Source organism: Myotis lucifugus, unplaced genomic scaffold, assembly GCF_000147115.1.
Source record: "Myotis lucifugus unplaced genomic scaffold, Myoluc2.0 scaffold_655, whole genome shotgun sequence".
NCBI lineage: Eukaryota > Metazoa > Chordata > Mammalia > Chiroptera > Vespertilionidae > Myotis > Myotis lucifugus.
The window spans coordinates 141,377-153,287 of NW_005871703.1; the positions used below are offsets into that span (position 1 = coordinate 141,377).

At 49.4% G+C, this 11,911-nt stretch overlaps 1 pseudogene; it reads left to right on the forward strand.

Annotated features, from left to right (window-relative positions):
- Positions 1-1,442: 1,442 nt before the first annotated feature.
- LOC102416939 lies at positions 1,443-3,479 on the forward strand (annotated as a pseudogene).
- Positions 3,480-11,911: the final 8,432 nt, after the last annotated feature.

Here is an 11,911-nt window from a genome sequence, read left to right on the forward strand (position 1 = left end):
TTGCCCTCAACCAAGATAGGCAGGTATTGTCCAATCTGTTAAGGGCCAGAAGAGAAAAAAAGGGAGAAGGAAGGGCAAATTCCACCTGTTTCTTCTTGAGCTGGGACATCCATCTTCTCTTGCCCTTGGACATTGGAGCTCCTGGTCCTTGGGCCTCTGGATTTCAGAACTTGCACCAGTGCCCCCCCCCCCCCCCCCCCCCGGTCTTAGGAATTTGGGCCTGGGATGGGAGGTATACCAATGGGTCCCCCGGGTCTCAAAATTGAAATGAATTATACCACTGGTTTTCCTGTTTTCCAGCATGCAATATACAAATGGTGTATTATAGAATTGTACACTTGAAACCTATATAATTTTATTAACCAATGTCACCCCAATCAATTCAATAAAAAATTTTAAAAAGAAATCAATAAAATTGAAAATATACAATCAATAAAGAAATTCAATAAAACCCAAAGCTGATTCTTCGAAAAGATCAAGCAAGTCAATAAGCTTTTAGCTAGACTAAGAAAAAGAAAAAAGAGAAGATACAAATTACTAGCATAAATGAAAGAGAGGCATCGCTACAAATCTCATGTACATTAAGAGGATAATAAAGGAAAATGATGAATAACTCCATGCCCACAAACTTGGTCACCTACCTGAAATGGACCAATTCCTTGAAAGCACCATCTGCCAAAACTCCCACAAGGAAAAATAGACTATTTGTATAGGCCTATATCTATTAAAGGGGTTGGATTGATAATTAGTAACCTTCCCAAACAGAAAGCACCCGGCCCAGATGCACTCACTGGCGAATTGAACCAGGAATTGAAGAAATTATACCCATTCTAGGCAATCAATCGCTTCCAGACGATAGAAGCAGAGGGGATACTTTCTGTCTCGTTCTATGAGGCCAACATCACCCGAACGGCAAAACCAGGCAGACAGTCAAGGAAACTGTAGCCAGCGGTTCTCAACCTGTGGGTCGAGACCCCTTTGGCGGTCGAACGACCCTTTCACAGGGGTCGTCGCCTAAGACCATCCCGCATATCAGATATTTACATTACGATTCATAACAGTAGCAACATTACAGTTATGAAGTAGCAACGAAAATAATGTTATGGTTGGGTCACAACATGAGGAACTGTATTTAAAGGGCCAGAAGGTTGAGAACCACTGCTGTAGACCCATATCTCATGTACATACATGCAAAAATTCTCAACAAAATATTAGCAAATCACACCCAACAATGTTTAAAAAGAATTATAGGTACAGAGGCGACCTCCACTCTGTGCGGGGTGGGAGGGGCGGGGGTGGGTGGGTGCGGGGTTGCTAGGGTCCCACAGCACCTTCTGCGCCTGCGCCTGGGCCTAGGGTGGGGCTGCGGGCGCTGCTCTCTGGAATCGCACACAGGTCGCGGGGCAACCGTCACCGTCACTCCAAGACGTGTTGCCACCGGGATGGCTTCGGCCTGTGGGTCCTCAGCCTTGGCCGGCTCCGGAGCATCCCCGCCTGGCCCGGGAGTCCAAGCGGCCGGGGCCAAGGAGGAGGAGGAGGAGGAGGAGGAGGAGGAGCAGGAGGTGGTACGAGTCCGAGTCCAGAAATGTGCGGGCTTCTTGCCCCCCGAGCTCCGCTCTTTCGCGGTGGACCCCCAGATCACCCCCCTCGACGTGCTGCAGCACATCCTCGCCCGAGCGTTTGACCTGAGCGGGAAGCCCTTTGACCTCCGCTACCGGGGCCGGGATGGGCTGGGGCAGGAGGTCTACCTCCCGCTCCGGTCGGACGGGGACCTCAGCACGGCCTTCGCCGTGGCCTCCAAACCTTTCCTGCAGCTGCGGCTGGACCTGGGGCCGGCGGAGGACCGCCCGCTGCTGGAAGACTGGGACCTCATCGGCCCCCAGGAGGCCGCCGGCCCCGACGTGCCGCCGCCGCCGGAGCAACGGGCGCCCCTGGCGGCGGCCGCCCTGCCCTTCGCGCAGGGCCTCCTCGCCCAGGTGGGCCGCACCTGGTCCAGGGTCCAGCAGGTGCTGAGCTGGTCCCCCGGGAAGGAGGTCAAGCCCCTCTGGCCCCCGCTGAGCGAGGCCGAGTTCCACACGTACCTGCACCCCGACGGCCGGCTCTCGCGCCCGGAGCAGCTGCGCCTGCGCGTCTACCAGGGCGGAGTGGCGCCCTCCCTGCGCGGGGAGGTGTGGCAGCACCTGCTGAACGTGCTGCCGGCCCGCCTGACCGCCCGCCAGCGGACCGCCTACGTGAGCAGCAAGAGCCGCGAGTACGAGCGGCTCAAGAGCGAGTGGGCGCAGCGCGCCGGCCCCGAGGACCTGGAGCGCATCCGCGGCGCCGTCCTCCGGGACGTGCGGCGCACCGACCGGGCGCACCCCTACTACGCGGGGCCGGAGGACGGCCCGCACCTGCGAGCCCTGCACGACCTGCTCACCACCTACGCCGTCACCCACCCGCAGGTGTCCTACCGCCAGGGCATGAGCGACCTGGCCTCGCCCCTCCTGGCGGCGCTGGACCACGAAGGCCAGGCCTTCCTCTGCTTCTGCGGCGTCATGCGGCGCCTGGCCCCCAACTTCCACCCCGACGGCTGGGCCATGGCCGTCAAGTTCGCCCACCTCCAGCTGCTGCTGCGGCACGTGGACCCCGACTTCTACCGGTACCTGCGGGAGGCGGGGGCCCACCACCTCCTCTTCTGCTACCGCTGGCTGCTGCTCGAGCTCAAGCGGGAGTTCGCCTTTGAGGATGCCCTGCGCATGCTCGAGGTCACCTGGAGCTCGCTGCCTCCCTATCCTCCCGAACGGGAGGTCGAGCTCGTGGGGACCCCCTGCCCCGGGGCCGACACTGGCTCCGGGAGCTGCGGGGAGCAGCCCCTGCGACAGGGGCACAGGCCCAGGCCTGCTGGCGGGAGAGGCGGTGCTTTTGAAGAGGCCGTTGACCCCTTGGCCCTGACCAGCCAGGAGCCTGGTGGTGGGGGGCAGCTCCCGGGACCAGCCAGTCTGGGTGACCTCCAGCAACTCAGGGACAACAGCCGCCCCAGGAGGGACCCTCTCGCCCAGCTTTTCCATCCCACTGTCCTCATCAGCTCCAAGTCCCTCTCCAAGCCCTTGCTGAACTCCGCAGACGCACCCCTCTCCTCTTCCCTGCCTGGTTCCCCATCCTCCTCGACTCTGCTGTCCTCCTGGGAGGCCTCTCCTGCTGCAGGATCCCTTTTGATGCCAGAGGTGGGCTCCCCACAAGACCCTGGGAAGTCCCTGCCACCACCCCAGGAGCTTGGCCAGGGGAACCCGTTCATGCTGTTTCTCTGCCTCGCCATCCTGTTAGAGCACCGGGGTCAAATCATGAGGAACGGGCTGGATTACCACGAGGTGGCCATGCACTTTGACCGCCTTGTGGGGAAACACCCGCTGGGGCGTGTCCTACACCGGGCCAAGGCCCTCTTTGCTGATTACCTGCAGTCCTACCTGTGAGGCTCAGATGAGTTCACAGCCTCATCCTGACCAGGCTCCCTCCAGCCCGCCCCCAGCCCCTCAAGATCCCCACTCTCGGCCAGAGGGTTTCCACCTGAGACCTCTCTGCGTGCCAACCCTAGACCTCTCTCTGCAGGTCTGAGAGTATGGGGCTCTGCTTCAGCACTGTCCCACTGAGGCTACTGGCCTCTGTTCTATTTTTGTTACTTTGTTTTTAACACCTGTACTTTGCACACATGGAAAAATAAAAATAAAGAAGTGTACACCACGACCAAGTGGGATGTATCCTAGTTATGTAAGGCTGGTTCAGCATTCGTAAGTCAGTTAATGTAACCCATCACATCAACAGGCTAAAGAATAAAAATCACACGATCATATCAGTAGATACAGAAAGAGCACTTGGCAAAATCCAGCACCTATTTATGAGCAATACTCTTAGAAAACTAGGAACAGAGGGGAAGTTTCTCTCTCGGCAATTGATAGAAAAGGAGACAGAACCCAGTAAGCATCTAGAGAAGTTAAACCAGTATAACCAACACATAGCCATCAACTTCAGAGCGCACATTCTTTTCATGTGCATGGAACAATTTCCAAAATTGACCTTAGACTGGGTCATAAAGCAAGTCTTGAGAAAGGTCAAAGAATGAAAATCATACAGAGTATGGCCTCTGACCACCACATAATCAGGCTAGCAACCAGTAACAAAGGATAATTTGACATTTTTTTTAATGTTCCAACATTAAGCAATGCACTTCCAAATAGTTCATTGTTTGAAGAAGAACTCTTGCTGGATATCAAAAATACTTTTGAATGGATGATGCTGAAATATTATTAAAACGTTGGGATGTAGCTAAAGCAGTGCTTAGATAGAAACTCATAAGCATATGTACATGCGTTAGAAAAGAAGAAAAGCTAAAAATCACAGAGGATAGCAAAATAAACCCCGTAGCAAAACAAACCCAATAAAATAGAATGATCAGGAAGGAAAGTCACCAACTGCTAACACCTGGAACAAAAAGGAGGTCATCACTATCCTACAGACAATTAAGATATTATGAGACTATTATCATGACTCTATGCCGGCAATTTTCAACCAGCGTGCTGTAAGAATTTTTAAAACCTGCAATACCTGACTACTCAGGGGCACTGACCTCTTTTCCCTTAGATTGTCAAATTTAAAAAATGACAGCAGCCAACACAACAACAGCCACCTGGTGTGAATGAATCAAAATTATGCCTATTTTTTGTCAGATCGGCAAAAAGTATATTTTTGGCGTGCCACAGAATTTCAGTGGTTAACTATGTGTGACATGAGATGAAAAAGTTTGAAAATCCCTGCTCTATGCCAATAAATTTGAAAATTTTGATGAAACTTGTAAATTCTTTGAAAAACACAACTTAGCAATCTCACAGAAGGCAATATAGAGAATAGTCTCGTATCAATTAGAAAAATTAGTCAGTAATTAAACATCTTCCCACAAAGAGCATTTCAAGTCCAGATCATTCACCGGTGAGTTCTTCTGAACATCAAAGGAAGAAACAACCCCAGTTTTACATAAACTCTCAGAGAGAAGAGAACACTTCCCAACTTTTTGGATGAGGGCAGCATAACCTCGATATTAAAACCAAAGCAGGACACTACAAGAAAGGATAATTCAAAGTAATTTCTGAAAAAATCATAGATATACATTCTAAACAAAAGAGCAGTCAAATCCAGCAGTATATAATGCCTCTTGACAAATTTGAGTTTGTTCCAGGAATGTGAGTTTGGCTCCACATGTGAAAACCAGTTGTGTAATACCCCAGATTGGAAGTATAAAGGATAGCAATAGATGTGAAACAAGCATTTGATAAAAGTTCAATGTTTATTCATGATAAAATTCTTGGCAAACTACAAGTAAAAGGAAATTTTCTTAACTTGGTAATATCACACACAAACAGCTACAGTAAATATCGCACTTAATGGTAAAGTATTGAAAGTTATCCCCTTGAGATTGGAACAAATGAGGATGTCCACCACCACCACTTCTATGTAATATTGTATGGGAGGTCCTAGCCAGTGCAATAAGGCAAGAAAAAATAAAAAGAGGTAAGACTTGAAAAGGAAAAAAACAACAACAACACAAAAAACAATGGTTATTCATCAGTGGTATCATTATGTAAGTTGGAAAATTTTTAAAAATCCACAGATATGGTATAAGATTAAATAAATTTAGCAATTAAATAAATTCCATTGTATCTCTTTAGGATGACAATAAGCAATTAGAAAATGAAAATATTTCATCAACAATAGTATTTTTTAAGTTAAAAAACAAATACTTAGGAATAAATCTGACAAAATGTGTTTATGTTCCACATAGAAAACTACAGAATGTTACTGAGAGGAAAAGAAAGCTTTTTAAAAAAAAGTCCATTAATCCAAATGCAAAGAACAATACAAATATGTCTTCGAAATTCTGAAGAAAAATTGTCACCTAGAATTCTAAAACCAGTAAAATTATCCGTTAAGTATAAGGGTAGACTAAAGACCTTTTCACATGTTCAAAGTTTCAGAAATTATATCCCCTTTGCACACCTTCTCCAGAACCTATGGGAGGGTGTGTTCCTCAAAAAAAAGAGAATGAGAAAGAGGAAGACACGGGCTTCAGGAAACGAGGGGGTCAGGTGTAGGAGAGAGGTAAGGAGAATCCTAAGGAGGGTGGTGGAAGGAGACTCCAGCAGGAGAGCTGTTCCTGGGGGCTGGAGAGCAAAGGGATTGTGGTGGGTCAAAAGTCTGCAGAACAGCCCTAGCCGGTTTGGCTCAGTGGATAGAGCATCAGCCTGGGGATTCTGGTCAAGGGTGTACCTCGGTTGCAGGCTCCTCCTCAGCCCTGGCCCTGGTTGGCTTATGCAGGAGGCAACCAATTGGTGTGTTTCTCTCACATCAATATTTCTCTCTGTCTTTCCCTCTCTCTTCCACTCTCTCTAAAAATCAATGGAAAAATATCCTCGGGTGAGGATTTAAAAAAACACACAAAGTCTGCAGAAGGGACTGCTTCAAGAAGAGGAAACTGACGGAATGCCTAACGTGTCGGAATGGGAACACTGGGCTTGAAGCAGTGCTCATTACATGGGAAAACAAATGAACCTCAGCAGCAGCAAAGCAAGAGAAATGCAAACTCCAGGAGAACAAAGACCAAGAGTGATCCTAGTGCCCCACTCAGCTCAGACACGAATAACAAGGACCCAGTCGTGTTAGGGTAAACGCTGACTATTGGCCCAACCACAGCGATCGATCGTGTAACCACCTTGGGAAGGTGATGAGAATGGAAGTGCGACTGAGTGTGGGGGAGGTGAGGAGTTAAAAAGAGTGAACTCCTTATCTTCCATACTGGGAAGTCAAAAGAGAATCCCCAAAACTGAAAAATCAAGAATTGGCAACAAAAGGTTGTTATTTAGAGATACAGAGAATTTCTCTTTAAAACGTCAGCTGATTAAGTTGAAAACCACTGTCTCTGGGGAGCAGGAAATAAGTATGAAGGGCTACAGGACTGCCGTTTCTCCTTACACATCCTGTGAAGTTTTGCCTCTTAAACTGTGTACATATACACCTTTGGTAAAACTTTAAATGACCTCTAAAACGAAATGTGGACAGTACAAGGGGAAAATAGCTTCTAGAAGAAAATGATGAAGGATAACAAAAGAAAAAAAAATTCATTATTTTAGAATTAGGCAAAGAATCCCTAAACAGCATACACAGCTAATCGAAAGAAACGTTTTATTTCAGTAAAATCAAAAGACATCAGTAAGTGAAAAGGCAAGCCACAGAGCGAAAGATATTACAAATGACAAAGGACTCATGGAGAATATACTAAGATTATCCTACAAAATAACAGAAAAGGACAGAACAATATTTTAAATGGGTCAAAAGGTAGTATGTTTTTTTCATAAAAGAAGATATATAAACAGCTAATAAATACATGAAACATTATGCAACATAGTTAACAGAGAAATGCAAATTAAGACCACAATGAAATACCACCGCTACACATTCAGAATGACTAAAAATTTAAAAACCAGCAATAGTGTTGACAAGGATGTGGCCACTGGAATTTTTATACTGTTGGGTGGAGAGCAAATTTGTACAACCACTTTGGGAAAAACTCTGGCACTGTCTGCTAAAGCACACAACCAACAGAAGTGCCCATATAGATGCACCAAAAGGGTATTGCAAGTCTGGTAGACACCGTCTCAATAAAAATATCAACGTTAATATAATCAGTAACGGGACAAATTGAAATCATGCATCACCTGGTATGATCCAGTGAGAACACAGCAGCACTTCTGTGACTTTTCTCTCCAAGATACATAGCTTCAATCTAATCATGAGGAAACATCAGACAAACCGAAACTGGGGGGGGGGTGCGCCTACAAAATCACTTGCTTATATTCTTCAACATTTACAAAGCCACAATCAAAGGAAGGAGCGAGGAGCCATTCCACATTAAAAGGGACTAAAGAAGTATGGAAACTGAATGCAATGCATCATACCGGATTGGGTCTTTTTGCCACAAGCACATTATTGGGACAAATGGCAAACATGAATACATTATAGTAATATAGCTTATAATTTATTTTGTTAATCCTCATTCAAGGATATGCTTTCATTGATTGAGAGAGAGAGAGAGAGAGAGAGAGAGAGAGAGAGAAACATCGATGTGAGAGAAACATTATCAGTTGCCTCCTGGATGCCTCCTGAGCAGGGATTGAACCCACACACAGCCTAGGTATGCGCCCTGACCAGGAAACCTTTGGTGACGGGATGGTACGATGCTTCAACCAACTCAGCCACCCGGCCAGGGCTCTATCTATCATTTTTATGGTGGTTTTGTGGTTATTTAGGAGAATGTCATCGTAGGCTTTACATACTAAAGTATCCAGGGGTGATGGGACATCATGTTGGCAAGTTACTCTCAAATGCTTACTCCACTATTCTTGGAACTTTTCTGTTAATTTGAAATCATTTCCAAATAATAAGAAAAAAACAGTGACAACAAGCTTAGAACTATCATGGGTATGGAAAAAGTAGGTGTGTGTCTATACGCCGGCAGCCAAGGGATGGAATGTTTTTGGATATCTATTATTTCTGCTTTCCCTCGCATTCATGCCTCCTCCCAGAAACAGCATCCAGATTTTATTTTGGGGAACGGCCCCTCCCCCACTCTTGGTCCATGTGTCACTAGCGTGGGCATGTGCCCAGGTCCACTAGCATATTTCATCCGCCTGGCCACCGTCACTGGTTTAGGGAAGGGCTCCATTCAGCCCGATATAGGTCAACACTGGGGTTTTTTTTTTTAAACTATTGTGAAAGAGGCTCTGTTTTTCTCCTGGGGTTGCTTAGTTTTTAGAAAATAAACCTGGAACTGCCTGGGACCACCACATGGAGCCAGGCTGTCCAAAGGAAAAAAAAAAGCACTTCAGAGAAAAGCAAAAAATCAGAAAGAAACTGAGTCTTCTTGGTATCATTTTAGCCCTTAGATCCGGCTGTACTTGGACTTTTTGGTTAAATAAGCCAAATATATTTAATTTTCTGCTTAAGCCACTTTGAGTTAGTCTGTTGGCACTTGCAACTGAAAGAATTATGACTAATGTTAGGAAATTCCTAATTCAGCTGGGCTGGAGTTCAAGGCGGGGTGAGGAGGGGGAGGAGGGAGCTGTGGCTGACAGCCAGGCGTGGCCGGGCCTCTGAGCCTCAGGATTCAGTGGGAGTCGGGGGGCACCCAGGGCCACCTGAAGGTGCTTTTGAAAAAGTGGTGAGTGCAGGTGGCAGGGAGACCATGTCCAAACAGAAGGCCTTGAGTGACTTTGGACAAAGCTTGGGCTTGGGTTTATCCCCAGTCAACTCCACTTCATAACAGCTTGCTGCCCAGCCCAGAGCCCAGTGGCCACGCCCTTGGCACGGGGCTGACCAGAGACGCCCGCAGGCTCGGTCCTGATCCTCACGTCCAACTCCATGGTCACCGTGCCTTGTATTTCCTCACACCGCCTCTGTTTACAAAGCACCCTGTCTCCGGTTTGTGCAATTGAGCATCAGGACAACCCTATGAGGAGGCAGGGCCGGGAGTATTCCCATTTTACAGATGTGGACAGTAAGGCTGAGAGAGGTAAAGCGACTTGTCCAAAGCTGCACAGCTGTGCAGTGGCAGAGCCAAGATTGGGGGAGGAGGCTCCCCTCACCGAGTGCAGGGCTTTCTAGAGCTCCCTGTGCTTTAGAATTCCTGAAACCCGGCGAGGTACGGGGGGTGTGGTGAAAGACAGATCTCTCCTTTGGATTTTGGGACCGCCCTTGAGTGAGCGGGCAGGGGGCCAGGCTTTCCTGGCACATGAGCCCTCAGGAGAGGGGTGTGGGGTGGGAATAGTGGGAGGTCAGGATGCTGACCGGGGCAGGAGAGGAGAGCTTCACAGAAGAACACAGTTCCTGGACCAGGACCCAGACCCAAGGGACAGCCCCCTGCCAGGCACTGGGCAGGGCCCTGCGGAGTCGGGAATTGAGAAAAGATTAGGTTGGACTCCATATCCAAGGAGCCCACTGTTTAGTGGAAGAGATACATCGAGGAAAACAGTGCATTAACACCACCCATAAGATGAATAATGGTTAGATGTGACCTGACATATAGTGCATGCTTACTTATGCCAGGCACTGTTCCATGTGCTTAAGTTCTCACAACAACCCTCTGAAGAGAATCTAGTATATCCCCATTTCAGAGATGAGGAAACTGAGGCACGGAAAAGGGAAGGTGCCTACGTCACACAGCAGAGGAAAGGAGAGGCTGGCATTTGAAGTCTAAGCCCGGAGCCCAAGCCCTCAAGAGCTGCACTGCACTGCTCCTGCCAGACTCACTGGCCGTCAGCTACAGGTCAGGCACCGTGCTAGGGGCCAGGATGAACGTGACAGATGAGCCCCAATCCGCCAAGAAGGCTGGGTCGGAGGACGGGATCGGAGCGTACAAGCAGCCAAGCAGAGCGTGGGCTCTAGGAGGGGAAGTGCAGGTCCTGTGGGCGAACCCTGATGGGGTGGGTCAGGGACGGCTCCCTGCAGAAGTGGTACCCACGGTGAGCCTCCGCGGATGTGGCCTCGGAGACAGAGGAGAGCGGAGAGCGGGCTGGGACAGTAGGTGGAGCGGAGGATGTTCTGGTCAGAGGAGGGGTGGCCAGCACCAAGACCTCAAAGATGGTTAGAACCTGTGCCCAGAGGCCCTGGAGGGGTGGGCATAGTAAGGGTGCCGTGGGAGCCTCTGGCAGCAGTGGGGCACGAGTGGAGTGCCTGGGAGGGAGCCGGCAGGAGGTGGGGGTGGTGTTAAAGTGGGGTGTCTGTTTCAGACAGTACAGGCCAGACACAGGGGGGCCTGGGGTCAGGCAGGAAGAGCCCCTGTATTTAGAGACACAGGAGAATGAGTGCCGGGCACAGTGACTGGCCTTGAGTGTGTGCGGAGGAGGGAGGGGGGCAGGAGAGGCAGGGGTGTGCGTGACAGGAATCATCTAGAGCAGGGGTCCTCAAACTATGGCCCGAGGGCCACATGCAAATACAAATATTGTATTTGTTCCCGTTTTGTTTTTTTACTTCAAAATAAGATATGTGCAGTGTGCATAGGAATTTGTTCATAGTTGTTTTTTTTAACTATAAGTCCGGCCCTCCAACGGTCTGAGGGACAGTGAACTGGTCCCCTGTTTAAAAAGTTTGAGGACCCCTGATCTAGGCGGAGAATTCAAATCAGGGATCATCCTGGCCCTGGTGGAGGCCCCAAAGCTCACGGGGAGGGGGCCAGCTTCGTAACCAGGCCCAGGAAGGGAGTTCGGGTGCCCAGCAGGCGCCCAAGGGCCCACGGGCCACATGTGCACTGGCCCCAGTGCAGCGCCCTGCAAATCCGGAGCAACAAGTGGGAGTCATGAACGCCAGGGAAGCAGGGCCTTGGGGCAGCTGGAGGCTCAGGTCCTCCCCAGACGAGGCGGAGGACGGAGCAAGCAGGTGTTCTCAAGACCACTGGCCTTTCGGAAAAGGGGACGGACAGGAGCGAGGAGGGGCTGGGAGAGAAGTAGGGAGGCTGGTGCCGGGATCCTCAGAGGAGGCCGGGCAAGGCCAAAAAGAGAGCAGCTCAGATCCGAACTCGGGGATCCAGAGATTTTAGAGGGGGACTCGGAGCCCAAAGGGACGGCCGTTGGTGGGGTTAAAAGCTGGCTCTTGACTGTCAGGCCTCAGGTTGTTGCCGCTCCCTGGCAGCGTGACAGCGGGCAAGCTCCTTACCCTCTCTGAGCCTCAGTTTTCTCATCTGTAAAGTGGATCTAATTAATGATCAGTATAGCTCACAGGGCTGTGCTGAAGCTGGAGGCAATGTAAGCTGGCCTGGGGGCCGGGGTGTCTGTCACTCATTAAGTCCGTAGCCATTATCCATAGTTTAGGCTGTTTTTCAGACATTTAAGTGTGG